Source organism: Giraffa tippelskirchi, chromosome 3 (assembly GCF_054371585.1).
Source record: "Giraffa tippelskirchi isolate mGirTip1 chromosome 3, T2T-mGirTip1v1.2.pri, whole genome shotgun sequence".
NCBI classification, from domain to species: domain Eukaryota; kingdom Metazoa; phylum Chordata; class Mammalia; order Artiodactyla; family Giraffidae; genus Giraffa; species Giraffa tippelskirchi.
The window spans coordinates 4,351,385-4,379,279 of NC_137277.1; the positions used below are offsets into that span (position 1 = coordinate 4,351,385).

Consider the following 27,895-nt stretch of genomic DNA (forward strand, 5'->3'; position numbering starts at 1 on the left):
ACACCACATCACCCAAAGGATCTGTCTGTCCGGGAAAGACCAAAAACTATTCAGATCATAGTAAGATCTGATTATTTACATAATTGTACACCGAAATGGTATTTTCTCCTTTTGACTTTGCAAGTCTCATTACACTCTAGGCATGCAAAGTAAATTGGGTTACTAACGGTTGCCCCACCAAAGTTGTCAAAAACATGGAAACCCAGAAATTCTCAGCATGTTACAGACCAAATAATCAAATCCAGGCGGCACTAGTGATGAAGAATCCACCCTGCAATGCAGGAGTCTTTAAGAGATGTGGGTTCAACCTCGGTGTCAGGAAGATCCCCTAGCGGAGGGCATGGCAACCCATTCCGTTATTCTTGCCTAGAGAATCCCATGGACAGAGGAGCCTGGCGGGCTACAGTCCAGGGGGTCACAAAGAGTCATACACGCCGGAAGTGATAAGCATGCACGCAGTCGAATCCTGCAGGCTGGTGAGCTCCAGCAGGGGAGTACACCCAGGGTTATAACAGCAATAATTATGCAAAGGACCAGGCAACCAATATCTGTGGTCTGTCTTTATTGCTGTTGTGTAGTCACTAAGTCGTGTCTGATTCTTTGGGGACCCCATGGACTAGCCCTCCAGGCTCCTATGTCCATGGGATTTCCCAGGCAAGGATACTGGAGTGGTTGCCATTTCCTTCTCCAGAGGATCTTCCCGACCCAGGGAATGAACCTGGGTCTCCTGCATTGCAGGCGGATTCTTTACCGCTGAGCCATCAGGGAAGCCCTCTGTCTCTGTACATTGGCCTTTTTTGACATTTCATATGAAAAGAATAAGATAATATGTATAATATTACCTTTATCTTTTATATATGACTTCTTTCACTTAGCATAGTATTTTTAAGGTTCACCCACATTACAACCATATCAGTATTTTGCTCCTTTTTTATGACAACTAGTATTTCACTATATGGGATATTCAACACTTTATTCATCAATTGATGGACATTTTTAGGTATAAATAAATAATAAAACAGTAATGCTGTTTTGAAGACTTGCTTTGACTTCTCTTAAATAAATACTGGAAAGTAAAAGCTGTGTCCTATGGTAACTTTTCCAGTGAGTCAGTTCTTCGCATCAGGTGGCCAAAGTATTGGAAAAGACCCTGATGCTGGGAAAGACTGAAAGCGGGAAGAGAAGGGGACGACAGAGGATGAGATGGTTTGATGGCATCACTGACTCAATGGATAAGAGTTTGAGCAGGCTCCGGGAGTTGGTGATGGACAGGAAAGCCTGGAATACGGCAGTCCATGGGGAAGCAAAGAGTCTGACATGACGGAGCGACTGCAATTAACTTATGATAACTTTCTCTTTAAGAAACCACTGAATCACATTCCAAAGTCGCTGCATCATTTTACGTTCCCACCAGCACTACAGGAGTCTTCCATTTTCTCCACAGCCTCACCAACACCTGTTAACCATCTTTTTAAAAAAAAACTTCACCGAAGTATAGTTGCTTGACAATGTCGTGTTAGTTTCTACTGTATGGCAGAGTGAATCAGCTATACATATACATATATGCGCTCTTTTTCTGGAGTTGTAAGAGATTTGAAACTTAGCTTATTTTTGGGTCCACTGATGTCTGGATATTATTGATAAATTATCATAAGTGTGTGAAGACAAAGAGTTGTTGACAGTCAATAATCATTCCCTCTATTATATCAAAAGTCCCTGATTGCAATCTGCCCTTACCATACTATCTGAAAATAAGTTGCTGTTAGGACTTCTCTGGTAGTACAGTGGCTAGGACTCCACGTTCCCAGTGCAGGAAACCCAGGTCCGTTCCCTAGTCAGGGAACTAGATTCCACAGGCAGCAACTAAAGATCCCGCATACCACAACTAAGACCTGGCACAGCCAAATAAATAAAAATAAATAAAGTAAAAAAGAAAATAAGATTTTGTTCTTCCCTCTCTGTCTTGTAACTGTTTGGTCATCTCCAGTGTAGACTAGTATGAAAAAATTTCAATCGCAGCTAAGAAAAAATAACCCAGAAGTGGTGGAAGAAGCGATGACAAAGCAGAGTTTGTCAGCAGACACACTGAAAAATCACGCAGCCTGGTGTTTCTAAAACAGAAACAGGAACAGCGCAAGACCATAGCAGCAAAATTTCAGGCTGCCGAGTTCTGGCTTCTCATTTCACCAGTTCCCAGTATTTCTACTGAAATGAAAAGGTTAGTCATTAGTTAGTGGAAAATTTTGTTGAAGGGAAAAAAGCATATACTAATGGAATCTGTTGTCCAGACTGCAAACTGCTTTACAAGTGACAATTAATTAAGACCCACAACACAAGCATAAGCCAGTTCTAACCCCCATCACAGCAAAGCTTTGCTGAACCTTGGTATTTCTTAGGATGAACATTTTGAGGCGAGTACTGGGACATGGGAATGTCATAAGAATTTTTACACCGTACAAAGGCCACATATGCAGACCTTTCATTTTGCAAACTACTTAGAGCAGTAGCGGGATAACTCCGATGAACCTCCCATGTGCTCTCAGAAACTCATTCTCTTTGGGGCCTGGATTAAGTGCAACTCTTCCCACTTTATTTGAAGACGTGCCTCTCGCTCGTGACACCCAACTTTGACCAACTCAGAGGAGCGATATGGCAAACTTGGCAGTCTGCAGTGCATCCAACACACATGCACTGAGCATCAACTGGACGTCAGTTATTGTATTTCCTGAAACTGTCAGTTCCAATATACTTTACAGCAGTGTCACAGCATTAACGTTGCCAGCAGTGAGTGGTGACAGAGTTGGGTGTGGGAGGTAGAAGAACCACAAGGCAAACAAGAAATTAAATCACAGAGTCTTGTAAAATAAGAGCAGATGCTGATCAGAGAGTCTCACTCCCATCCCCTAGGAGTGGTGACGTCACGAGTCATTCCATCAGACACTGTTGATGGCCGTGTGCTCTCCTCCCCTCAACTCCAGAACTTTTCCAGGTTCGGTCAATGCCCAAGCCATCAGGCCAAGGGCTATTTTCAGCTCCAGCAGCTCCCTTGTTTTGCGAGCAGCCCAGACAGGAAACCACCCAGTCTGGGAGGATTCAGTTAGGTCCCAAAAGAGCACACACTCAGGCACAAACCTTTCAAGGCAGCAAGGGATGCTGCGGTTGAGCTCCATGCACCACTGAAGAGGGGACAAACAGGCGTTGGTTCTCCAAGGGATCAACACTGTTTTACACTCGTGCACACACACACACACACACATATAACAATATATGTATGTATATGCACGTATGTGGCATACACACATACATATTTGTACTACATATGTAAATACATGACACATTTAGAAACATATATTTGTGTGTTTGTAGTGTATATATGTAAATAGATAAATGACTGTGCATGTGCCTAAATATATGACATACACAATACATATATTTTTGTGTGTATACATATATGTTTATGTGTGTAATATGCGACACACATACACACATATATGTGTACATACGTGTGTGTATGTGTGTGTACATGTATTTGTATGGATGCACATGTATATGTGTATATACATAAATATGTATGTGTATAAATATATCACACACATATACAGGCATATTTTCATGTATGCGCGTATATACATAAACATATATGTATATATATGTAAGCATATGAGGGGTGGATCTAAAGGCATTTTACAACCCCCCATTCCTCTCCATGTGTTTGTACATGGATTTCTACAGAGAACTTGAGGAGACTTTAAATTTACTTTTTTTCTTTTAAGGAAGATGTTTCATTTCAGTTGAAAACGCCACTAGTTAACAATCATGTATGTGTAAGGGGAGCAATCTCAGGCAGATTTTGTAGACAGAAAAAACATTTGTCACATGCAGAGTTTTGGTTAGAATTTGGAGAATGTCCTTCAGGTGAATTTAACTTACTCATCATCTCCCAGGAGGCTCCAGTTGGTAAGTCTATCTGTCATTCCTGGACCTACAAGTGCCCACATGGCTTTAGAAAGAAAAGCAGGGGAAAAGAGGGCAGGAGAACACATCAGATCATGCAAAGTCAGATGTGACATTGGGGACAAACTCAGACAAAAAATTTCTCAGTTTATCTGAAATTTAAGTTTAACTGAGTTTCCTAAATTTTGTCTGACCACACTCTCACTGGTACTCATCACACACTCATTCTTATGTCTTGATTTCTCCATGGTCAGCGTGTCTTTTCTAATCTTTATTCCCTCATGGGTCATAGTCCACGGCTGGGAACAGGAGAATCTACTAATATTTATTGGATCAATGGATAGACACGTTACGAACATAACCCAAATTGTTAATTCTTACAAGCCCCACTATCTAACATAAAATGGTCAAATTAAAGTTAATTGAGGAAATACATGTCCATAAGAATGTTCAGATGCATGACTTCAGAGCAGGCTATTTAATACGATAGTTTCTACAGCTGGTAGATTGGTACTTGAATCGGGACTAATTTCTCCCTGAAGGTGATACTAGAAGTTCCATTCAACCATGGGTAACTACCATTTACTGAATGCTCAGTATCATCCAATAAATATTTATATGAACCTTTAAGTTTCACAAAGTCCTACTGGGAAGAGAAGTTTAACCCTCTTTCACAGATGAGGAAAGGGAAGCTCAGAGACTTTAAGCAATTTGCAGAAGATCCCACAGCTGTCTTCAAGGACAACTGGAATTTGAACTCAGGCAGACTGGCTCCAATATTGGTATCCTAACTATTCAGCTACACAGTAGCTCAAATAAAACAAATTTTATGAATTCAACAGGGCTTCCCAGGTGGCTCAGTGATAAAGTATCCATCTGCCAAGAAGGAGGCTCAGGTTTGATCCCTATGTCTGGAAGATCCCTTGGAGAAGGAAATGGCAACCACTCCAGTATTCCTGCCTAGGAAATTTCATGGACAGAGGAGCCTGGCAGGCTAATCACAAAGAAGTCGGCATGATTTAGTGACTAAACAAAAACAATGTATTCAACTATGCTGGTGGCTCAGCAGTAAAGAATCCACCTCAATCCAGGAGACTCAGTTCAATCCCTGGGTTTAACCCCTGAGTCAGGAAGATCCCCTAGAGAAGGAAATGGCAACCCACTCCAGTATTATCGCCTGGGAAATCCCATGGACAGAGGAGCCTGGAGGGCTATAGTCCCTGGGGTCACAAGAGTTGGACACGACTTAGCAACTAAACCACCATCACCACACGCTGACTCCATAGCTTTTGCTTCTGGAAATAAATGAGTTGCTCCTGTCTGTGCCCTAGTTCTCTTTCTCTACCACCAATAATATTCTCCACCAGGCCTTGTCTGTGCTTTTCCCTCTGCAGCTCCCTACTTCCATGTCACTCTTAGTCAACACTGCAAATGGCTTTCCAAAATAGCAACAATCTATAAGCATAATCTCCCACTAGAATTATGCCCCAAGTTTAAGATCTTATCAAGTTAATCCTCCCCCTCCTCCTCACCCACTCTCTGCTCCAGAAGAAAGGACAAGGTCAAAAAGTCGGAGCAATTAATACAGTATAAGAAGGCTTCTTTTGTGAAACTTATTGGGGGCAGGGTAGGGACTGGGGTACAGATTTCTCAGATTAAGGATTCATACCCAATAGATAAACCCAGAAAAATGAAAGTGTTAGTCACCCAGTCGCGTCCAACTCTTTGCGACCCCATGGACTGTAGCCTGCTAGGCTCCTCTCTCCATGGAATTCTCCAGGTGAGAATATTGGATTGGATACACATTCCCTTCTCCAGGGGATCTTTCTGTCCAGGGATCAAACCCAGGTCTCCTGCACTGCAGGTGGATTCTTTACCATCTGAGCCCAGGTAAGCTGGGGAAAGGAAGGAAGCCCAGAAAGGAAGGAAGCCCAGAAGGAAGGAAGCCCAGAAAGCTGGGCATAATTCCTTTTATTAAGGATGGCTCAGGTCATTTCTAGACTCACTGCAGCTATATTTGGGATGAAAAGAGTATTTTGGAAAGTTCCCTAAAGTCATTTCATGTAAAGGACTATAGAAATATTAGGCATCATGCTATCTTATCTTCATTTGATAGAGATGTAATGTATCTTTATTAGCCAATTTTCAAGTAATATTTTAGGTGATGACAAGTTGAAAAGACTGGATATACAGAACTGTAACTGGAAATTTTCACTGGGAAAATTTAATCCATTTTGACTGATGGCTGGAAGAAAGAGAGGGTAAGGTTGAATTAACAATTTGGAAGGCCAATTCATCAGCAATAATAAGCTAGTTTCAAGGGGGAAAATAAGATATTAAACCATGAGATCCCCCAGTAAGAAAGAAAAAAAAATACTACAAAAGGCCAATACAAGATACATTTCCAAAGAAGGTTGCTCAAACTATGTCCCAGGATATTCTTTTTCACAACTGATTTTAAAGAAAACTGAATAACTATCCATGTGTAATGCATGAAGTAAAATTCTCACTAGGCAGATACAGATAACCAGAATGCTTTTAATAAGTGCCTTTGAATTTCATATCAAAGGCTTTCAGTTCAATCTACAATGAATGTATTGATTTTTATTCCATAACCTGCCCACATGGAACCATACTACGGTGTTTTGGGGTTTAGGAGCTACAGCTGAGGGATCTAGCACTTCAGAAACACTGAACACCGCTGGCTACCTGCAGCTGATCCATGTTGATATACAGCAGAAACCAAGACAATATTGTAAAGCAATTATCCTCCAATTAAAAATAAATAAGTTTGAATTAAGAAAAAGGAAAAACCATTGGCATTGCCTTTAACCATCAAGGTCCTTTGTTCCCAAATTAAACTACCAGAAGCTTCAAACCCATGTGACTCTTGACATTCTAACTACTGTTAGGAACAAGAGAAATATCTGCTCTGTTTCACCACCATCACCCAGACTACAGAGTCTTCTCGTATCCAGGCCCAGTGGACACAAGCAAACCCAACACGTGGCTCCAGTGGACTATGTGGGCCAGTCCTGTAGACTTCTGTGTATGAACCAGGTGTATTAAGCCACTGCATTTCATAAGAACGCAAAACCTCATTTTGCTGAAAACAAAACTGCTGGTTCGGGACTTCATGGCAGTCCAGTGGTTAAGACTTTGACTTCCACTACAGCGGGTGAAGGTTCAATTCCTGGTCAGGGAGTTAAGATTGCACATGAACACCAAAAAACCAAAACAAAAAAAAAATAACAAACCCAGAAGCAATATTGTAACAAACTCAATAAAGACTTTTTAAATGGTCCATATAAAAAAATGCTTTTTTTAAAAAAAAACCTCTTGAGTTATCTCCCGGTGGAGACTGCAGGGAGCCACAGGGGGACACACAGATCAAACTCCGACAGTAAGGATGCAGGCGCTGTGCACCTTACCCAGCCCCTGTGAGTGTGGAGACCCTCTGGTAACCTCCTCAGCAAGGTAGACTTGACCTGGCAGCACTAGTTGGTACGTGTTGGATCTGATGTCCTCTCAAGCTGAAAATAATCACCTCATTGAGACATATCAAGAAAATTTTACCCAGAAAACACTGATGGAGCCATGTGGGGAGAGACAGAGGGTAAAACAGGAAAGAGAAGGAAGACAAGGAAGAGGAGTTGGCATGAGAACAGCAATAGGCCGCAGCCTCCACCTGCCAGAGGCCTCTATTCCCCCTCTTTACTCCGCCCTTCACACTTTCACACTTCCCATCTGAGCAAGGAAAGCTCTTTGAGTTTACCATTCCTCTACTTCCCACTAATATTTCAGCCGCTGTAGAACTACGTTCATTTCCCTATCCTGTGATTTCTCTCACGTCTCTTTTCATTCTCTTCCAGGTCACTACTGTTTGTCCTTAAAATTTCGGCATAGACCCCACTTTGTCTTAGAAGCCTGCCATGAGGCCCAGAAATGAGTGAGACATCTTACAGATGTACAGTCACAGGAATCTATTCACATTCTCCGACAGTGCCCACTACACTGTATTGCAGTTCTATGTTTATCGGTTATTTTCTCTCTCCAGATATGAATTCCTTGAAGGCAAAATTATATCTTTAACCTTTGGATCATCTACATATGTCATGAAAGACATTCTAGGAAAAAAGTGTTAAAGTAATAATTATATGAATGTACATAATTTTCTAAAAGGCATCTTTCAGTTTTGACGAAGATACATAGTTTGATCAAGATTTTGACATAAATTCATGGCAGAACTAGAAATAAAAGTGGCCTAACTCCTGGTGGTTCAGCAGTGAAGAGTCCGCCTGTCGATGCAGGAGATGCCGGAGACATGGGTTCAATCCCTGGGTCGAGAAGATCCCCTGGAGGAGGAAATGGGAACCCACTCCACTATTCTTGCCACGGAAATCCCATGGACAGAGGAGCCTAGTGGGCTACAGTCCATGGGGTCCCAAAGGAGTCGGGCACAACTTAGCGACTAAACAACAACTGAAAAAAAAAAGAGAGAAAAAGAATAGAAGCAGGAATAAGACTAGGGAAGACAGAGGGCGGGGAGAGTTAACCGAAGTTGCTCTGGTGGAGACCCTGAGCCTCTGCCAGTCCCCGAGAAGCTTGCTGTTGTTGTTCTTAAGGCTCCATTTCATTAAGACCAGGAGTTGGGCAAGGTGCCCTCCTGATTGCTGGGCCAACATGCGCTCTGTTACTGCTACCACTGAGAAGGAAAGGGAAAAAACATATTGGGCATCACGGCTTAGACAAATTCACATTTCATTGTGGAAGAGTCCTGTTTGTTCAGCTCTACTCAGTTCCAATCTGTTTCAGTCAAATGACTTTTTATCCTTCTTCCACATTTTGTAGGAGAGGAAGGGAAAGAGAGGAGCGAGAGCGAGAGAGGAAGAGGAGAGCACAGGCTCTTAGGGCCTGCTGGTTCCCGCCCGGCCGCTCTGAGAGTGGGGCATTTCCTGTGCACGAAGAAGCAGAGTCTGGATTAAACTATTTCTTTCTTAAAAGCATACATATTTGTTTTTATCTTCGGCCGTGCTGGGTCTTCTTTGCTGCAAGGACTGCTCTCTAGCTGGGGTGCACGGGTCTCTCACTGCAGTGGCTTTCCCTGCTTCGGAGCACAACCTCTTGGCACGCGGGTTCAGTCACTGCAGCTCCAGGCTCTGGAGCGCAGCTCAGTAGTTGTGACGCAATGTCTTGGCTGCTCCAAGACACGTGGGATCTTCCCGGACCAGGGATCAAACCCATGTCGCCTGCTTTGGCAGGTGGATTCATAACCACCGAGCCATCAGGAAGCCCTGGATTGAACTATTTCTTGATTCACTCATGGTTTCAAATAGAGAGAAGATTAAGAACCCAATATCGAGTAGTTTTTTTTTAAGTAAAAATGTTTGTATGAGGTTGAATTCAATACAAGCAGGACTACTTTGGTTCCCACTCCGAAAGTGAAACTCACTCAGTCATGTCCGACTCTTTGCGACCCCATGGACTATACAGTCCGTGGAATTCTCTAGGCCAGAATACTGGAGTGGGTAGCCTTTCCCTTCTCCAGGGGATCTTCCCAACACAGGGATCGAACCCAGGTCTCCCGCATTGTGGGCAGATTCTTTACCAGCTGAGCCACAAGCATACGGGAATGAGTAGCCTATTCCTTCTCCAGGAGATCTCCCCCACCCAGGAATTGAACCAGGGTCTCCTGCATTGCAGGCAGATTCTTTACCGAGCTACCAGGGAAGCCCCACCCCCCAAATAAGTCCTTATTTATAAAATGCTTAAGGATGCTCACTCTAGAGCAGTTGTATCCATCAGACAGCTCAGTGTCTTAAACCTCGAAGAGAAAGCTGACAGGCTAGCCCAGTCGGAAACACTGGTCAAGCCTCTGACACACCTTAAGCTCCCGTGATTAAATAATTCAAGGCATTTTGCATTTGCCAGTGGGACAAAACAGTCCCTATTTCAAGATGAGCCTCCCTTGTCACTTTGAAAACCACAGGAAAAGAAAGACAGCAAATTTGGACAATATAAATCTTGTCTTAGGAGTCAGTATGAGCAAAGATGGTAATATAATATTTAACTTTCAAAAATCTAAATAAATAAGTAAGACTATAAGACTTAAGTTGAAACCGGAACCAATTGCCCAAGTATCTTATCAGGTATGATCCCAGCTCTGAGATGGAGGTAAAGAGTGAAGTAAGTGAGCTATAAAATCAGATCCTTGGAGCACGCAAATCCACCCTTCTCAGGTTCTTATTCATTTGAAAAAGATCTGCTGTATTTGGAATTATGTGACTTAAAAAAAAAAAATAAGGTTAACCATTGACTTCATTTTCCCTGAAAGTATAGCTAGATATGTATACGTGTATAGTTCTACAAATACACATTCCAAATAATTTAGGAAATGATATAATTAGTTTAGCATGGTAGTTGCAGTCACTTAAAAAAAAAAAAAAAGGAAGAAAGCTCTCACTGCCTATTGCCTGTTTCTGGCTATTTCACAAGGAATTGAAACACTCTGTATAGATTTGCCATATTAATGCTCTCTGCTTAGGAAAATTGAACTTCCTTCGTCCTGATCAAAAGCAAACAAAATTGATTTGGCCAAGTGTCTGAATTGTAGAGCATTGCAGAAAAATGTTGGATATCCTCTACTATTTGTTCTATACAGAAAGGAAAAAAAAAAAAAACCCACACAAGAAAATGCAGAAGAAGGAAGAGAAATTAGTGACAAAGAAGCAGTTGAAAAAGTGTGTATTTTCATGTGGGGGGAAAGGGGAGGGGAAGAAAAAAAAGAAAAGTTACATCATGACAGAAGAAAGCAGTGATGTATTTCCAAAGATCACTGCCAACAAGCTCCCAGCCTGGGGCTCCCCTGACGGCCCAGTGGCTCAGAGTCCGCCTGCCAATGCAGGGGACATGGGTCGGTCCCTGGTCGAGGGAGAGTCTACCTGCCACGGGGAAGCTAAGCCCGGGCACTGCAGCTACGGAAGCCTGAGCGCCCGGGAGCCCCAGCCAGAGCAGCACCGTAGGGAGAAGGCCTGAGTGCAGCCATGGGGGCCCCGCACAGCCAAAACACAGAAACAGCTGAAACCATTCGTAAAAGATGAGAACTCTAAGAAAGAAAGAAAGGCATTCCCAGCCTGATCCCCTCCCCATAGCATGAAATGCGTGCGCTTCAGTCCTGTTCAACTCTGTGCGACCCCGTGGACGGCAGCCCGCCAGGCTCTTCTGTCCATGGGATTCTCCAGGCAAGAATACTGGAGTGGGGTGCCATGCCCTCCTCCAGGGGATCTTTCTGACCCAGGGATTGAACCCTTGTCTCATGTCTTCTGCATTGGCAGGCAGGTTCTTTACCACTAGCACCACCTGCAAAGCCCCCATAGAGTGATACGTATGCTTAAACCCAGCCTCTGCACCATCTACCTAATGAATGATTCCACCCCAGGGCAAATTCCACTCCCTCCCCAAATCCCCACCCTCATCCCCCCACCCCTGGATCCCCACCCACTCACCCCTCCCTCCCACACCCCCCACCCCTGCTACACTTAGCACATCAGTTCAGTCCAGTTCAGTCACTTAGTCGTGTCCAACTCTTTGCAACCCCATGGACTGCAGCATGCTAGGCCTCCATGTCCATCACCAACTCTCAGAGCTTGTTCAAACTCATGTCCATTGAGTCAGTGATGTCATCCAACCATCTCATCCTCGGTCGTCCCCTTCTCCTCCTGCCCCCAATCCTTCCCAGCATTAGGGTCTCTTCCAATGAGTCGACTCTTCGCATGAGGTGGCCAAAGGATTGGAGTTTCAGCTTCAGCATCAGTCCTTCCAATGAACAGTCAGGACTGACTTCATTTAGGATGGACTGGTTGGATCTCCTTGCAGTCCAAGGGGCTCTCAAGAGTCTTCTCCAACACCACAGTTCAAAAGCATCAATTCTTTGGTGCTCAGCTTTCTTTATAGTCCAGCTCTCACATCCATACATGACTACTGGAAAAACCATAGCTTTGACTACATGGACCTTAGCAAATGAGTCATTTAGCATGAGCAGAACTTAAGCGAGATAGAAGAACTCACTTACTCTCTCTTCTACTTGGTTCAATATAAACCTCCTATTCTTTTCATTTTCTCAGGAAATCCTGAAGAACTGATATGATAATCACACACTGAAATGTACTGCTCCCCCAAACAATATAAATGTTAGGTGTGGTATATTTTTTTCCCTCAAGGCATTTGACCAAGCAATCGGTTGTTGTTGTTGTTCAGTCCCTCAGTTGTGTCCAACTATTTGTGACCCCATGGACTGCAGCACATCGGGCTTCCCTGTCTTTCACCATCTCCCGGAGCTTGCTCAAACTCATGTCCATTGAGTCGGTGATGCCATCCAACCATCTCATCCTCTGTCATTCCCCTCTCTCCCTGCCTTCAATCTTTCCCAGCATCAAGGTCTTTTCCAACAAGTCGGCTCTTCACATCAGGTGGCCAAAGTATTGGAGATTCAGCTTCAGCTCAGTCCTTCCAATGAATATTCAGGACTGATTTCCTTTAGGATTGACTGGTTGGATCTCCTTGGTGTCCAAGGGATTCTCAGGCATCTTTTCCGAAACCACAGTTCAAAAGTATACAATTAGTTAAATTCTATGTTCGACCATATAATTAGTTAACAGCTTTTCTGCACCTATATTCACCTTAGCAGAAAAATTGCAAAACAGAAATTCCCAAAGAACTGGCACATGCCTGACAGCACAAGTCAGTGAGAGAAGCATGAAGCCTTGTCTGGATCCAAGCCTTCTCAGGATCAGAGGCCCACACCATCCTCCGCTAACCCAATACTGCTACATGCTGAACAAAAACACAATCAGAAGGACTCAACACTCTCACTGCCAAGGCCCTGGTTCAATCCCTGGTTGGGGGAACTAAGACAATGCAAGCCAAGCAGCACGGCCCAAAACAACCAGACAAACAAACAAACAAAACGCAGAATAAAAGCCTGAAGCAGTTATTTCCTGGACACCTACGATTTCAAACATTGTGTTGGATGCCGCAGGAAGAAAAGCTGGTGAAGAAAAGCGATGCACTCGTTTTCCTATGGATTTTACATCTGGAAGAGAGCCAGTGAGCAAGTAACCACTCAAGCTGTGTCAAGTATCAATACTATAAAAGGAAAGCACTAGATACCCCAAGATGCAGATCGGGGGCTCTAATTTATATACGACCAGGGGGTGAAAGTTTCAGGGAAGGTCTGAAACCGGTGGTCCAGTGGTTAAGAGTCGGCCTTGCAACACAGGGGACACTGGTTTGATCCCTGGTCCAGGAAGATCCTGCAAGCCTCGGAACGACTAGGCCCATGTACCACAACTATGGAGCCTGTGCTCTGGAGCTTGGGAGCTGCAGCAATGGAGCCCCTGGCCCTGCTCCTACTGAAGCCCGACTGCCCTAGAGTCCACGTTCTTCAACAAGAGAAGCCACCACAAGGAGTGGCCCGAGCACCGCAGCTAGAGAGAAAGTCTGTGCACAGCAACGAAGACCCAGTATGGCCAAAAATGAACACATTTAAAGGAAAAAAAAAAAAAAAATCTCATTTTCCACTAGACTCCACATTGCACAATGTGAGTGAGCAGGGGAGTTGAGGTCTCTAGCTTCATTAGATTTTTTAACTTTTTTCTTGTTTTGCAAGATTTTTTTTTTTTCTTTCTCTAGGCAGATGGGATGCAGGATTCTTTGGAGGAAACAGAATCCACAGCCAGTGAGCAGAAAGAGGCTACCTAACCAGAAGTCATGAGATAACTGCCAGTGAATGTCTGCCATCAGGGGGTAAGAGTTCTCTCTGTCTATGTTATGGGGAAGGGACGCTGGGTGACAGGGGCAGAACCTCATCCAGGAGCCCCAGTGCCCAGGCAAATGCTTTCAGTCTTTAGGACAATTCTCGGGAGCCCACATCCTGTTTTCATCCAGGCTCTGGACTCATCTGCACGGCCAGACCAAGTGAGAGTGCTCCTCGCAGCCCTGGGTCTCTGTACTAGGCCAGAGACTATTTCAGCAGCCCTCAATGCATCATAATTCAGCTGCAAATGACATTACACAAAAGGAGCCCAGCTCGAGGGGTCTCTGAAAGCTCCATAATTGGCAAAGGCTACTTTGTAGTTTGAATGTTCATATACAGAAAAAGGAAAAAAAAAAAGAAGAGCTCTCTCCATCTTATCAACAGAAGAACTTACGTGAGAGCTCAGCCTTCCTGATTTCACACCCAGAATCCTTCCCAGTCTTTATTTTTATATCTGCGCGTAGCAGAGGAAAAACAAATGTATTCCCTCCTTTCCAAATCCAAGGGTTTAAAGGATTATGTGCCTTGCTTAAACTGCAGTGTGTCACTTTATCCAATATATTTGTATTATTTAAAACTGACCACATTGAATGACTGGTAGCCTATGTGAAATGGCACCAAACAACTGCTGGGTGGGTTTAAATGCATTTCCAGGACCTGACGTCATAGAATCTCCCATTAGAGTAAGGAAAATTGTAAGTTTATATTTGCCATTATAAGAGTCATCTTAAACATATGCAAAATGCATTTAGCCTAATGTAAGCTATAGGTAGAAAACCAGTTAAGACTACTATTTCACTTAACTGCCCCTATTGAGTGCTCTCAGAACATAGGATATAGAATCACAAATTGCAGAATTGGAAATACCATCCAACCTAACTCCTTATCAGGTACTTAAATGTTCCTCTATTGATAGGGATCTCACTATGTCTTAAACAGTCCATTAGGCAGATTTACTTTGTTTCAATCCATAAGTGTACAAAGAAAGAGAAGGAAGGGAGGAAAGAATGAAAGACAAAGACAAAGAAAGAAGGAAGGAAAGAAGAAAAAGACGCAAAGAAAGAAAGGAGGGACCTCTAACCCACCTTCAATGTAAAGAATTAACAAGCTACCAAGAATACAAAACAGCATTTTACTGGGCAAGTCCAAGAAATCATCTGATAAAGAAATGAAACTCTGCCTAAAAGAGGAGCTGAGCCAAAGCATTCGTTTAGCGAATTGAGTACTTGGGCTTCCCAGGTGGCGCTAGTGGTAAAGAACCCACCTGCCAACACAGGACATCCAAGAGATTCGGGTTCTATCCCTGGGTCGAGAAGATTCCCTGGAGTGGGAAATAGCAGCCCTCTCCAGTATGCCTGCTTCAGAAATCCCATGGACAGAGGAGCCTGGTGGGCTGCAGTCCATGGGGTCGCACAGATTCGGACCCGACTGAGTATGCACGGGATGGCATGGTACTCAGTGACTACCATGCGCCTGGCTGTGCTCTAGGCATGGGGGGTGAAGCAATGAACAAGAAAGCAGAATATACCTGGCAACTTGCTCCAAGAAGTCTATACAAGAAGAGCTTATATGAGAATAACAAGCAATAATGATAGCAAACACTCCTGGAGTGTGTTGTGCCAGATTTTTGTTCTGAATGTTATGTATGTTAATATGTTTGATCCTCATCACGACCCTATGTAGAAGGTGCTTTCACTGCCCCGGTTAAATTCTTACGTATGAGAAGTCTAAGAACCTTCCTCCAAAGTCACTTGGTAGCACACAGTGGAGCAGTGCGCCCAGGCAGCTGGCCTTCAAAGCCATCACACTCGGTTCTTTTAGAAACAGTGTGTGTGTTGGGGATGAGGGCAGGGGTCGTTTGGTAAATCAAAAGGGAAATACTGATGCTATGGGGTGGATGCCAAATTTAATTTCAGAGGAAACCCAAGAAAACTGGAGTGGGTAGCTTATCCCTTCTCCAGCACATCTTCCCGACCCAGGAATCAAACCGGGGTCTCCTGCATCGCAGGCAGATTCTTTACCAGCTGAGCTTCCAGGAAGCCTCAATTTCTGTTTTAGAAGGGGAATCTGTAAATGCCTCCTGGAGGGAGTAACCCTAATCGGAGGCCTGAGAGTTGAACAGGAAATAAATAAAGTTCGCTGCAGGTGGGAAGGGGTTAAAGGAAATGATGCCACCCAAGGGGACCTCCAGTGGCCAGACGCAGAGGAGTCAGACAGCACGATGCCTGCCAGGAACAGGACCATCATCCACCTGAATCTGATGGACAGGCCACGCTCTACTGTGACACCACTGAGATCCACTCTTCTTTTAGAATTACTCTTTAATTACTTGGATGTCTCCTTCACTTATGAGTTAATTAACAATGATGTATCAGTCACTCCACAGTCCTCTGCCTCTAAGGTGTTCCTTGTTCTAGACGAGGTGACAGGGTTCAGGACCAAGCCAGGCACAACTAAGCGACATAAATGCTTTGAAGATGGAAGGCAATATTGCAAATAAACTAACCTATAATTAATTTAATCTGCCATTTATAATTTAATCACTCAAATTAATTTATAACTAATGAATTAATCTGTGATTAATATAGATAACTAATACTTATCTAATCAATTACACAAGTATTAATTGTTAATCTATAATTAATATAGATGACTAATACTTTATGTATTAATCTATAATTGTTGCTGTTCAGTCACTATGTCCTGTCTGACTCTTTTCTACCCCATGGACTGTAGCCTGCCAGGCTCCTCCATAAGATTTCCCAGGCAAGAGTATTAGAGTGGGTTGCCATTTCCTCCTCCAGAGGATCTTCCTCGCCCTGGGATTGAACCTGCATCTCCTGCATTGGCAGGTGGTTTCTCTACCACTGAGCCACCTGGAAAGCCCCTAGCTTTTTTGTTGTTGTTCAATCTCTTAGTTGTGTCCAACACATGGCAACCCCATGGATTACAGCACGCCAGGCTTCTCTGCCCTTCACCATCTCCCGGAGCTCACTCAAACTCATGTCCATTGAATCAATGATGCCATCCAACCATCTCATCCTCTGTCATCCCCTTCTCCTCCTGCCTTCAACCTTTCCCAGCATCAAGGTCTTTTCCAATGAGTTGGCTCTTCACATCAGGTGGCCAAATTACTGGAGCTTGAGTTTCAGCATCAGTCCTTCCAGTGAATACTCAGGGTTAACTTCCTTTAGTGTAGCCTATCTTAAATGTGCTTGGAATGCTTACATTAGCCAACAGTTGGGCAAAGTGATCTAACACACAGCTTAGTTTACAATCAAGTGTTGAATATGTCATATAATTGACTGAATAGTGTTCTGAAACTGAAAAACAGAATGTCTGTCTGATGCAGAGTGATTGGGCCGTTTACCCTCTGGATCACCCGACTGACCATAAGCTGCCCAGCCTCACAAGAGATGGTCATCCCACATACCCATCACCCAGGAAAAGAGCAAAACTCAAAAATCAAAGTCCAGTTTCTTGTAAACTCGTATTGCTTCCACAAAATTGTAATGTCAAAAAATCATAAGTCAAAACATCATACACTAGGGAATGTATTATTTCCATTATTTGTGGTTTTATTCATGGATTTGTTTAAGATTTTTATGTTTCAAGAACATTAAGTTTGGTATCATTTGCTTGTTGCCAATGGACCCACGGCTTCATCTTACTTTACTGACACACCTACAGATACATCCTAATTACAGCTACCTACAGCTTTGGTGCACACACATATATTTGCTTGTCTACACTATTAATTCTTTCTCTCTCCACAATGATAATGTAGAATATGAGACAAGTGAATCTGGCAAAGTGTTATCGTGGCATAATTCTTGGGACCCTGTGTGAGCCAAGTCAACTTCAGGAGTGATTTCCCTGCACCACAGCTTTTTTAAAAAAATTAATTGACTCACTTATTTGTCTGCACCAGGTCTTAGCTGTGGCACACAGGAGCTGTGAAATGCGTTGCTGTATGTGGAATCTTTAGTTGCAGCATGCCGGGTCTAGTTCCAGGAGCAGAGACTGAGCCCCGGCCCCCGCATTGCGAGTGCAGAGTCCGCGCCACTAGACCACCAGGGAAGTCACATCACGCCTTCCCTTTATGAAAACCTCATTCTACCTGAAAAGACTTCATAACTATAACTCTTGAAAAAAAACGTGAAGATTTTCAAGATACAAAAATATTTGCAGCTCTTTTTTCACCCTTTTCTGACAACCTATCCTTGGCTGTTTAAAAAGGAAACACCATGCCTTATTTCCGCCCGAAGATGATCTCCTTGTAGATTCAGTGATAGAGGAGCCGTGTAACTAAGTGGGCGGCCTGACTCCCCACACACCTACTGTCTGAATGAATAAACAAAGACATCTCCCAGCTGGGTATTCCTTCACAATGCTAAATCCACTGTCTGTGGCTCTCCTTCTCTATTCTTGATTGAATTCTACCCTCAAAGCTCCTTCCAGGAATGGGGTAACCAGCAGAAACTGGGTTACACCATGCAGTATATTTATCTAATGAAACATGAGCTCTGGGTACAATGAGCCATACGTTGCCACAGACACACCATCCATCTGCTGAAAATAATCAATCTCAGAAAAGTCCTGGGAAAAGTTAAAATTGGGTACATACCAAGGATTAACAGGGGGTTAAACGACAGACCTGCCGTTATTTTATTGACTTGGAATCAGTGCCTAGGGAAGGGACTGGTCTAAAAAAAAAAAAAAATTGCATGTGTCATGTAAAACCCAGGGTTGCCTACACAGCAGTCACACAGCTTATGCAGAGTTGCGTCTAGCTGATCATTCCAGTTTCTGGTCAGAGGGATGCTCCCAGTTGGTCAGCTAAGAGAAATTTCATGTCATCCTACAGCCTCACATGGGACCCTCAACCTTGGAAGAAAATATTACTAATTAACAGCTACCATTATGAAGGAAACAGAGCACACCATTTGTTGAGTGCCTCTGATATGCCAGGAATATTTATGAAGACGCTTCAAATTAAAAAAACCTCAAGTGGTTCTCCTAAGAACCCTTTGAAAGTGAAAGTGAAAGTCGCTGCGTTGTGTCCAACTCTTTGCGACCATAGTCCATGGAATTCTCCAGGCCAGAATCCTGGAGTGAGTAGCCTTTCCCTTCTCCAAGGGATCTACCCAACCCAGGGATAGAACGCAGGTCTCCCGCGTTGCAGATGGATTCTTTACCAGCTGAGTCACAAGGGAAGCCCAGAACCCTTTGAAGTAGTTATTATTTTGTTGTTTAGTCGCTAAGTTGTGTCTAAGCTTTTGCAACCCCATGGACTGTAGCCCAACTGGCTCCTCTGTCCATAGGATTTCCCAGGCAAGAATAATGGAGTAAGTTGCCATTTCCTTCTCCAAGAGATCTTCTAGACCCAGGGCTCAAACCTGTGTCTCCTGCAGTGGCAGGCGGACTCTACCACTGAGCCACTAAGGAAATCAAGTTATTATTACTCCCAGTTTATGGATCTGCACATAAACTGAGAATATTTGAGCTCTGCGACTGCAAACCCAGCCACTCTGAATGCAGCAGCGCACTGATACAAAGCTAAAAGAGCCTGGATGTTTGTCCCCAAGGGGCTCATTTTTTTTACTGAAAAGACGAGGACTATCCCTCAGCTTTAAAGATGCTCATCTCAGACTGACAGGTAGAAGCTGACCAGAATGGAGGGAAGGCTTTCTCTGGCAGGATCCGGGGTGCAGAGGGTGAGAGGTGGAAGGAGACGTTCACATACCGTGAAGCAGGAAGGGACACATCACCGAGCCCGTCTCTGCTTCGGGCCAGGCTGGGTGCACGCAGCTGCCTTCGTACTCTTGTTTGTGGGAGGAACTGCCAGAGCCACTATACACTCCACACACTTTCTAATTTACATGAAATTGATTGATTGATTGATTGGATGCATGACATGTGGGATCTTAGTTCCCTGACCAGGGATCGAACCTGCACCCCCTGCATTGGAAGTGCAGAGCCTTAACCACTGGACCACTAGGGAAGACCCAGCTCTAAACAAAATTATTCCTGAAGAAAAGAATCAGGTTCAGATGGGCATGTCTGTGAAAATAAAGGAGAGGACTTGAAGTGAAAAGCGAGAAAAAGAAATGCAGTGGGCTCCCTCAACCTCACCCTGGCTAAGAATGTAAGCTCTCGAGTCAGCTAGACTTCAAGTGTGGATGCAGACTCTGTAATTTAGACAAAATAACTCTTCATTTGTAAAACTGGGTGAAGCCTGGAACCTACTGGGTCTGGTTGCTGTCTGGATTTAATGAGTTAAAGCACGTGAAGGAGCTTGGCAGCTAAAAAGGACTCAGTGGAGGACAGTTGTTAGTGTCATCCTTGTCATCTACGTCATCATCACCCTCAGCAGCAGCAGCACCGTCAGCATTCCCGTCCAGCTCCCCATCGTCCCCTATGGGCACCTTCGATACTCTCTGCATCCTCACCTGCTCCATACATCACAGTCTCACGTCCTCTTACTTATGCACAGATGGCAGCCGGGCTCATGATAAATTGAAGAAAATTGACTTTCCTCTTTGCTTTCGGATATGGCCAATCACAAGTGGACGTATTTTTCACCACTTCCTTGTTTGAAGTAGAAGCAGAAAGAATGGAATCCTGAAGAACTAGCTATTCTCAACTCCATTTTTTTTTTCCCTTAATTAAAAACCACAGACAGTTCCTGACTTGGCTTGTCAGCCACCCACAGCCAGCTGTCTAATATTTATGCAGAGACACCATCTCTTAGAAAGGGCTTTTTCTCCCTCTATAGATGTTGCCACCTTCAACATGCTCTTACTGTTAATAGTTTTCTGTACTTTTCCTAAAAACTGATAGACCAAATTGTTGAAAAAAAAAATGGGATGGGGGGGCATTCAGGAATGAAGCCTGGCAAAATGCAGTTTTTAAGAACCAGAGCTGAGAGTTGAAGATGTTTGACTTGGAGTAACAGGGAGGGACTTACACAGAAGCAAAGGGAAGCGTTAGCTCGAGGTTCCAGGACAGAGCCTGGAAAAGGGACCTGAAAACATGAAAGCCAGGGTGAATCCGAGCATGTTTCCCATCCCGTCCCCCTCCAGGAAGGTACTCCACAGGGAGTACGGCATCGTTAGTCACTCAGTCACGTATAACTCTCTGTGACCCCGTGGACTGTGGCCCGCCAGGCTCCTCTGTCCAGGGGATTTCCCAGATAAGAATACTGGAGTGGGTTGCCATGTCCTTCTCCAGGGGATCTTCCTGACCCAGGGATGGAACCTGAGTCTCCTGCTTTGGCAGGTGGGTTCGTTACCACTGAGCCACCAGGGAAGCCCATGAACTTCATTACTCTCTTAAAAATCCACAAGCACAGCCTCCCGGTCATATGTGTGCAAACCGTAGACTCTCCTCAGAGCCTTCATCCATCCAAGCACTGTCTTTCAAAATGGGGTTCACAGGGAGAGACCAAGTGAGCTGGCATAAATAAAACTTCCAGAAATGCAGTCCAAATAAAATAAAGCCCGGGGTTTTCCTCTGCTGACCTTGATTCACAAATGATGTTTCTTATCCCACACAGAGAGACGTTTCCCTGCACAGTCCCAAAGATGAAGCCCAAGTGTCAACTCCAATACGAGGATTTAATTCTACATTTCCTTCAGCGGATCACTAATTCCAAGGTTCAGCATGCCTGAACGTTCTGTGGTTGGGTAGATTTTAGTGGTCTTTAAGAGATTACCTCAAATGCAAAAGCCTCTCAATACAAGACCAGAAAGATTTTGAAAGAAAAGAAAAACACTTCCAACTGCTCTAGAATTCAGCTTTCAAGAATTTAAACTTACTTAAAGCCATGTTTTTAAATCTAAGTTGTGCCAGGTTTCAGGCATGAGAGACGTCCCATCCTCGGCTTGTTATCAGCCAAGTATTTACTGAGTGTTTGAATTACACACAGCGATGTGCACAGGCCAGCAGAGATCTTAATAAAGATGGAAACAGCTCTCTGCCCTCAAGGGACTTACAGTTTAATTGCAAGCCTTTTGTTTTTTGTTTTGTTTAGTTAATTTATCTATTTTAAATGAAACAAAGATGAATATTTTTAACGATAAAAGGTACAATTCACAAAGAAGATAGACATCATAAACCATTAGATATCTTAACAACAAAGAAACAAAGGTACATAAAGCAAAAATCAGAAGAAACATAAGGGAAAAGAAAAAATACACAGTCACAGTGAGACATTAACATTTCTCTGACATTAACATTTCATTTATCAAGTGCAGAAAAAATTAGACTAGGAGACAGCTCTCTGCCCTCAGGGACTTACCGTTTAATGGCAAGCCCTTTGTTTTATGTATTGTATTTTAGCTCCTCTTGTAAGGACAGTTGTGGAGAAGGCAATGGTAACCCACTCCAGTACTCTTGCCCAGAAAATCCCATGGACAGAGGAGCCTGGTAGGCTGCAGTCCAGGGGGTCGCGAAGAGTCGGACACGACTGAGCGACTTCACTTTCACTTTTCACTTTCATGCATTGGAGAAGGAAATGGCAACCCACTCCAGTGTTCTTGCCTGGAGAACCCAGGGACGGTGGAGCCTGGTGGGCTGCCGTCTATGGGGTCGCACAGAGTTGGACACGACTGAAGCGACTTAGCAGCAGCAGCAGCAAGGACAGTTGTTGGACGTACAATCAGAGAGTAGAAGACTGTCTCATTTCGACTCATTCTGTTTTGAAGAACGACTTCCATCAAGAACCATTTGGACTTTCTACTTGAATAACAACATTTTACCTGAAGTTGGCGAAATCCGTAGATTTCAGAATTCGAGGCACACAAGTGCATTTGTAGAGGAGATATGAATGAAGCCCAAAAAGTAAGGTGCAGGAGCTGCGGAGGGCCACTCAGGGCTGCAAAGAGACAACCGCCAGGGATCTCACCATGGTCCAGTGGCTAAGAATCCGCCTGCCAGGTCAGGGGATGTGAGTTCAATCCCTGACTGGGGAAGATTTCATACCCCTCAGGGCAACTGAGCCCGTGAGCCACAACAAGAGAGTAACTGCAGCTACAAAATGCCTGCGCCCAGCAAAATACAAATAAGTAAATAGAAACTTTAAACAATAAAAGGAGGTAATGGGCAGGCAGTCAAGCGGAGAAGCAAGGCAAGAGCTTTCATTCCAGGTGAAGAAGGTTCCAGAGGCGCAGTCGCAGGGGAGACAGCCAGGTGCGCCGGGGCCGCGGAGCCGGGGACTGGCCGCCGTCTTTGCTTGGCGGGCTCGGCGCGGAGGGGAGATGCATTCGGGTTGAACTTTAAAGTGTAGGAAACAGTAAGTGTTTTGTCCCCTTCGGAGAGCGTCCCATTTTCCACTCAGGTCCAATTTGCGTGCCACAGCCCTGAGTCTGCGATCTTCCTCTCAATGGACGCTTATGTTCTGGCCAGGAAGGGCAGCCCTCGCCAAACGTTATGGTTTGGAAGGATCCTTCACAGGGGTGGAAAACCGAGTTAATTCAATTAAGGCCTGGGGTCCTGGGCTTTGAACCAGCCACAGTCTTGATTTTATGAGAGGATGAAAAGTTAATTATTTGCCGAGTTTGAGCAAAGTCCACTGTGAAAAGCCCCTTTCCAAAAGAGGCATTTGCCTGTCAGCTTCCCTGTGGAAAATTAAGGCAATTTGAACCAGGGGCATAAGGAGACCCTGGGAGCTGGTGATCAGACAGGGGCTGGGGGCTCCCCCATCCCCACCTTGCCTCTCTTCATCACACGTCTGAATGGGAGGCTGGAGGGTGACTGCAAGGTCACCAACGCTTCTGTTTACTTCCATAGGCTATTTGGAAAAACAGAAAAGAAAACCCAAGTTGAATTTAGAAAGTCAAGTTTTTAGGGTCTTTTATCGGTGAGTGTTTAAGTCATTTCAGTCATGTCCGACTCTTTGCCACCCTCTGGACTGCAGCCCACCAGGCTCCTCTGTCCATGGGATTCTCCACATAAGAATTCTGGAGCGGGTTGCTGTGCCCTCCCCAGGGGATCTTCTCTCTCCAGAGACCAAACCTGAGTCTCTTGTGTCTCTGGCATTGGCAGGCAGCTTCTTTACCACTAGTGCCACCTGAGAAGCTCATTAGCTGGGTACCTAGGCTAACTGTGTTGGACATGGGAAAAAACTGGACTTATGAACACACTCACAAAACAGAACTCATTCATATGTAGGGGACCTACTGCACTCCCAGGGAACATGATAGAAATGCTACTACAGGACCTAAAACAAAGTAAAGGAGCATTTTCAAATCAGTGTACCCCTGGCAAGAAGAGTGGACTTGAAATAAACAGCACCAAGTTTGATTTTATCATCAATCCCAAACAACATCTAACTCTCCAGCACTGTTTAGTAAAAGAAGTGGTTGAATGAAATCAACTGGAAGTTGTTTTCCATTGGAGTACAGGATTCATTCTCTCTCTGGCTTGCTTGTGGGATATGTTATCATCGACATTATGAGAAAAACTCGGTCTTAAAGGAACACACTGGATCAAGCCTAAAGGATATCATAATACCTCTTTGCATCAACTTTGAGAAAATGAGATGAACCAAACGCAAAAAAAACCCAGGCAATTGATATACATCAAAAAGAGAAAATTAGAGATACCAAGGGAACATTTCATGCAAAGATGGGCTCGCTAAAGGACAGAAATAGTAGGGATCTAACAGAAGCAGAAGATATTAAGAAGAGGTGGCAAGAATACACAGAAGAACTGTACAAAAAAGATCTTCACGACCCAGATGACCACAATGGTGTGATTCCTCACCTAGAGCCAGATATCCTGGAATGTGAAGTCAAGTGGGCCTTAGGAAGAATTACTACCAACAAAGCTAGTGGAGGTGATGGAATTCCAGTCGAGCTATTTCAAATCCTGAAAGATGATGCTGTGAAAATGCTGCACTCAATATGCCAGCAAATTTGGAAAACTCAGCAGTGGCCACAGGACTGGAAAAGGTCAGCTTTTGTTCCAATCCCAAAGAAAGGCAATGCCAAAGAATGCTCAAACTACCGCACAATTGCACTCATCTCACACGCTAGTAAAGTAATGCTTAAAATTCTCCAAGCCAGGCTTCAGTAATACCTGAACCGTGAACTTGCAGGTGTTCAAGCTGGTTTTAGAAAAGGCAGAGGAACCAGAGATCAAATTGCCAACATCCGCTAGATCATATAAAAAGCAAGAGATTTCCAGAAAAGCATCTATTTCTGCTTTATTGACTATGCCAAAGCCTTTGATTGTGTGGATCACAATAAACTGTGGAAAATTCTGAAAGAGATGGGAATACCAGACCACCTGACCTGTCTCTTGAGAAACCTGTATGCAGATCAGGAAGCAACAGTTAGAACTGGACATGGAACAACAGACTGGTTCCAAATAGGAAAAGGAGTACATCAAGGCTGTGTATTGTCACCCTGCTTATTTAAGTTATATGTAGAGTACATCATGAGAAACGCTGGGCTGGATGAAGCACAGTTCAGTTTCAGTTCAGTCGCTCAGTTGTGTCCAACTCTTTGAGACCCCATGAACTGCAGCACACCAGGCCTCCCTGTCCATCACCAACTCCCAGAGTCCACTCAAACCCATGTCCATTGAGTCAGTGATGCCATCCAACCATCTCATCCTCTGTCGTCCCCTTCTTCTCCTGCCCTCAATCTTTCCCAGCATCAGGGTCTTTTCCAATGAGTCAGCTCTTCGAATGAGGTGGCCAAAGCATTGGAGTTTCAGCTTCACATCAGTCCTTCCAATGAACACCCAGGACTGATCTCCTTTAGGATGGACTGGTTGGATCTCCTTGCAATCCAAGGGACTCTCAAGAGTCTTCTCCAACACCACAGTTCAAAAGCGTCAATTCTTCCACACTCAACTTTCTTTATAGTCCAACTCTCACATCCATACATGACCACTGGAAAAACCATAGCCTTGACTGGACCGAAATGTCTCTGCTTTTCAATATGCTATCTAGGTTGGTCATAACTTTCCTTCCAAGGAGTAAGTGTCTTTTAATTTCATGGCTACAATCACCATCTGCAATGATTTGTGAGCCCAGAAAAATAAAGTCAGCCACTGTTTCCACTGTTTGCCCATCTATTTGCCATGAAGTGATGGGACCGGATGCCATGATCGTAGTTTTCTAAATGTTGAGCTTTAAGCCAACTTTTTCACTCTCCTCTTTTACGTTCATCAAGAGGCTCTTTAATTCTTCTTCACTTTCTGCCATAAGGGTGGTATCATCTGCATATCTGAGGTTATTGATATTTCTCCCGGCAATCTTGATTCCAGCTTGTGCTTCCTCCAGCCCAGCATTTCTCATGATGTACTCTGCATATAAGTTAAATAAGTAGGGTGACAATATACAGCCTTGATGTACTCCTTTTCCTATTTGGAACCAGTCTGTTGCTCCATGTCCAGTTCTAACTGTTGCTTCCAGACCTGCATACAGGTTTCTCAAGAGACAGGTCAGATGGTCTGGTATTCCCATTTCTTTCAGAATTTCCCACAGTTTATTGTGATCACACAGTCAAAGGCTTTGGCATAGTCAATAAAGCAGAAACAGATGTTTTTCTGGAACTCTCTTGCTTTTTATACGATCCAGTGGATGTTGGCAATTTGATCTCTGGTTCCTCTGCCTTTTCTAAAACCAGCTTGAACATCTGCAAGTTCACGGTTCACATATTGCTGAAGTCTGGCTTGGAGAATTTTAAGCATTACTTTACTAGCGTGTGAGATGAGTGAAATCATGTGGTAGTTTGAGCATTCTTTGGCATTGCCTTTCTTTGGGATTGGAATGAAAGGATGAAGCACAAGCTGGAATCAAGACTGCTGGGAGAAATATCAATAACCTCAGATATGCAGATGACACCACCCTTATGGCAGAAAGTGAAGAAGAACTAAAGAGTCTCTTGATGAAAGTGAAAGAGGAGAGTGAAAAAGTTGGCTTAAAGCTCAACATTCAGAAAACTAAGATCATGGCATCCGGTCCCATCACTTCATGGCAAATAGATGGGCAAACAGTGGAAACAGTGGCTGACTTTATTTTTCTGGGCTCACAAATCATTGCAGATGGTGATTGCAGCCATGAAATTAAAAGACACTTACTCCTTGGAAAGAAAGTTATGACCAACCTAGACCGCATATTAAAAGGCAGAGACATTACTTTGTCAACAAAGGTCCATCTAGTCAAGGCTATGGTTTTTCCAGTGGTCATGTATGGATGTGAGAGTTGAACTAAAAAGAAAGCTGAGCACGGAAGAATTGATGCTTTTGAACTGTGGTGTTGGAGAAGACTCTTGAGAGTCCCTTGGACTGCAAGGAGATCCAACCAGTCCATCCTAAAGGAGATCAGTCCTGGGTGTTCATTGGAAGGACTGATGTGAAGCTGAAACTCCAATACTTTGGCCACCTCATTCGAAGAGCTGACTCATTGGAAAAGACCCTGATGCTGGGAAAGATTGAGGGCAGGAGAAGAAGGGGACGACAGAGGATGAGATGGTTGGATGGCATCACCAACTCAATGCACATGAGTTTGGATAAACTCTGGGAGTTGGTGATGGACAGGGAGGCCTGGCGTGCTGCGATTCATGGGGTCGCAAAGGGTCAGACACGACTGAGCGACTGAACTGAACTTAATAAGAGAAACTCATAAAAAAGACAAGAGCTTAGTAACATCTAGCAAACAAATTACTCAATCTTATCATGTACAAAAAAGAATTTCAAAGATCAGTGGGGGAAATAAGAAAGTTAAGATATGATATCTGCTTTAGTGTTGCTAGAACGTAGTGGGAGAGAAAAGACATGCCCATTCAAAGACCTCTGAAAATAGAAAGCTTGATGAGCTATGAATGGTGCCTATTTTGTTTCAAAAATGGCTTATGTCAGTTTAGAAAACTGCATATAATACCAAAAAATTTAAAATGCATTAAAATAATTAGAAAAACAAGGTGAACAAAATGACAAATACAGGTGCTATATTAAGGTAAGGATAAGCTAGATTCATTCAATAAATTGCTATATGCTACATCTTTAAGTATTCTGGCAGCCAATGTAAAGAGGAAGGGCTAGACAAGGAGAGACAGACATTATAGTATTATCAAGATCATTAAAATAGTAGTTAAGGCTTATATAGGACTT

General features: G+C 43.8%; 1 long non-coding RNA gene across 11 annotated transcripts in view; it reads right to left on the minus strand.

Annotated features, from left to right (window-relative positions):
• Nucleotides 1–27,895, minus strand: part of LOC145543545 (uncharacterized) — a 448,599-nt gene that overhangs the window by 338,416 nt on the left and 82,288 nt on the right. For 3 of the 11 annotated variants that reach the window (XR_014080786.1, XR_014080795.1, XR_014080783.1), the window contains one exon: nt 23,295–23,561. The exons of 7 other annotated variants lie outside the window; for them this stretch is intronic. This is a non-coding gene — a long non-coding RNA (uncharacterized LOC145543545). Of the gene's footprint in view, nt 1–3,930; nt 4,001–23,294; nt 23,562–27,895 lie in introns of those variants that run through there. One more of the 11 variants, XR_014080791.1, reaches the window with a different exon arrangement.